The following is a 3,759-nucleotide window of genomic DNA, read 5'->3' as shown; positions in this document are numbered from 1 at the left end:
TCTTCTTGAAAAGTCGCAGTTAACTGCAAAGAATATTAAGAATCCCGAAAAAGTATTATTTTTTCTTAACTAATATTATGTACTTGTCACTAAAGTGTAAACACACACAACTTTTCCACTATGAGCATGTGCATGCAAACCTGTGTTTGTATGTACAAAACAATTCGATCAAGAAGTACGGATTACAATGCAAACAAACTCTAATTTATTGTCAAGATGTAAATTATAATACTTATGTCTTCCAAAATAGGATAGAATTAAAATCTTCTGATATACTAACTTATCCTTCAAATGCTTTTGTTTACTTTCCAAGCAGTAATTTATTGAAGTTAGAATATTCTTGTGCATCTCTTGTTCTCATTTCTAATAACATTCCCATATCATTTCATTACCAATATTTCCCTTTGTTCACAGAGTCTGACTCCAAATTTGCTTATTAATCAGTCATATCTTCTATGAATTCACAAACTTCCACTAATCATCATGCTACTTGTGATTTTCTTTAAGTCACAGTTAACAGATTCTTAAATATGGACATGATAATTAAAACTAAGTTGAGGAAAGAAGAGTATGTGTAGGTATATACTTCACAATATCAGTTTCTGTTGCTTGAATCCACATTTGTAGGCAATCTCATTACATCAATACCCAGATTTATATGCTTTAATGCTAATGAATCCAATATAAGAAACATCGATGATCCAAACAAAATTAAATGATCATATAAGATATTAACACATCTCTTTGAAGATGTGAGCACAATTTTTTAATCAATGTATTCAGTCTATACAAAATACTAAAATCTCACATTTCCTTTTCTATCTAGTCTCTTTTTATTTACTTCCTAGATGAAGGATCACTGTCATGTGATCTCTTTTCTATGAAAGCTTTTAATGGAGGCTTTTACTTTGGAATATTACAAACATTTCTTTTATATCATGGCTTGAAGTTCTATGATTCATCTATAAAAAAGATACATCCTCTTACTTTTCACTGACCTCCCATTTCCTCTATAGTCTAACATGTTAATGGATATTTTTCATTCACAGGCAGTTTGGTTAAGGAAAAGACCAATTTTTTTTCTATTACAATGAGAAATGAGCAAGCACTGACTTACAGGATTGAAGCTCACATCTCTAAACTCAGTAGATCATTAACTTTAATGGTTAATGAAATTATTGCTATGGCATTGATGATATATATTAGTTGCAAAAGTTAAAATACATATTGTTTCAAGGATGCTTAGTCTGTAGTTGTATGAAATTTAAAAAATGCTAGAAATTCCATCCTGTCTTTTGTGTTAAATAAAGTATACATAATATATTTTCCTCTTTACTCTTCTGTATGTTATTATAATTTTCTTATTCATGACAACATTCTCTCTGCTTTTTAGTGTTATTTATTCTATACATCTAAATTTATTCTAGTGTAACAGTTGGCTTATGACACTTATTAAAACTATTTTAAAAAGTGATAAACCCACATTGTAATTTTTCAGGATGTGCCATTGTGATCAGAACACACTTATTGAATTGTGTCTATAAATGGACTACCAACTCAATCTAATTTGGTCAAAAGTGTACAATGTCTTACTGTTCAGAATTCAAGATACGAATGCAATAGTTTTCTTCAAGGGAAGACAAATAGCACAAAAACATTACTTAAGAATACCAAATGCTATAAATTGAATTACTTTCTTTTTTTTCAGCATGTTAAGTAAATGGCTCATTGCCAACGGCCTAACCTATGATATTATAGAATGTGGTATATCTTCCATAGGGTGTGCTAATCATACTTTCTAGAAAATTTAAAAGCATTCTGGAGCCCAGATTCCCACAAAGTACTCCCTTGAGGGTACTTTGGTAGAATAAAAGCATGTAAAATGAAAATTTTCCTCCTTCTTTTACATGAATGATTAATATAGTAAAGAGAAGTATAGACGTTAAACAGATGTGGAAAGTGATCTCACACTCTCAAAGGTTCTTTCCTAACACACACAGAGCTCTGGGAAATGTTAATGGTTACCCTTCCATTGTAAATCTACATGGAACAGTCAGTTCATTTGAAGACTGCAAACAAATGAAGCTTTTTTTCCTTGTCACCCTTAAGGAAAGGTTTTAAGTCTCATGTTCTATCTTTACCCCTTAGACTGATGCTCTGATCACTTTTTGAGGCTTCACAAATGAGTGATTTTATAAAAGTGAGAAATTATTTTTTATTTTTTTAAAAAGAAAACAAATTATCTTTTGTGATTATACATGCCAATCCAAGTTCCCACTTTCCTGCCCTCCTCCCATCTCTTCCACATATTCCCCTAACCCAACGTCATCCACTCCTCAGAGGGGGTAAGGCACATTGCTTCTCTAAGAAGGAGAAAAACCTAGTAATTGGTTATGTCAAAAAGCAATGCAGGCACCACAAAGTCTTCAATTCTGTGTCAAATTATGAGAACCAAAACACCCACAAAGTTCATCAATTATTTCTTGAAAATATGTTTTAGGTCACTTTTCAAAGTGATAATCTTCGCATGACTGAACATTAGAGTGAGGCCAGAAGTCCATAAATGGTGACACATCTTCAGGCAGTTTGGTTAACTACCCTTGTTACAAGATTTCCTTTTAGCTGCATTTAAAAAATATTACCATAATTTGAAGAGCCAATATAATAGCTAATATTTGTTTCGGAGTTTTCTGGTATATTTCTGATTATCTGGTTTCTGGGAAATATTCACCATATAGCTCTAAGTTCTTTACTTGGCAAATTATGCCCTCTAAGATGAATACAATTCTTTGTGAAGGGGCTCTACAATTAAATATTTTTACATTCACACACACACACACACACACACACACACACACACAGAAACAGACTCACAGACAGACGGAAAGACACACACATGGGGAGGGGGCTTTTCCAAGCATCTTTGGTGTTAATTAACCTTCCCTCACCCCCTCTTCTTTCTTATCTCCCCATCCATCTCCCCAAATCACCCTCATTGTTCCTCCTTTCCCCTTCAAATGCCAGAGTATTTGGCTCTCTTTTTCTTGTAAGATGTTTCTTTCTCTTCCTCACCTCTGATCTAGTTTAAATTTCCTGGGTTAATAGTTATATAAAATTAAACACATCAATCCAAATATATGACACTATGTCTGAGTATAGCACACATTTGTTACGGTACACGGGAAAATGAAGCTGTTAGTGATCAGGAAGTTTCTTTACTCTGGCTAGCATTCATAGTACTAAGAGATACTATCAGTCTGATGGAGAGAAAAACTCTAACCGTCTTGCTTGGCTGTGAAACTTGTGAATGTCAGTAATGAGCAATATGGCATGACATACCCAAGTACCAGAATGAGATAAATATTATGAAAGTGTCCAACTGCTTTATGGTAAAATATTTGCGGTCCATTGCACAAAATAAAACACACACACACACACACACACACCTGATGTAACAGAGCTGCCCCAGCATCTATTGGCATCAGGAATAAAATTATTATTATGAAGTTAAATTAATATAGTATCAAATTTCCCTCTAAATTTGCATCTCACTCTCCATAGATAGTACAATCTTTGGAACTCAGATAAGTTTCTCTGTACAAAGAAACAGGAAGACAATTGGTAAGATGTAAGGTAATTAACTGTAGAGTGCCCAACCACAAATGGGACATCTATATCATACCTATCCCCCACATACAGGGATCATTGCAGAAGCACAGGCAGAAAGATGTTAGGGCCGATAGTCAAGGACGACTTGAG

Source organism: Microtus ochrogaster, linkage group LG1, assembly GCF_000317375.1.
Source record: "Microtus ochrogaster isolate Prairie Vole_2 linkage group LG1, MicOch1.0, whole genome shotgun sequence".
NCBI classification, from domain to species: Eukaryota; Metazoa; Chordata; class Mammalia; order Rodentia; family Cricetidae; genus Microtus; species Microtus ochrogaster.
The sequence above is the reverse complement of the archived record's forward strand: the minus strand, read 5'-3'. Positions refer to the sequence as shown.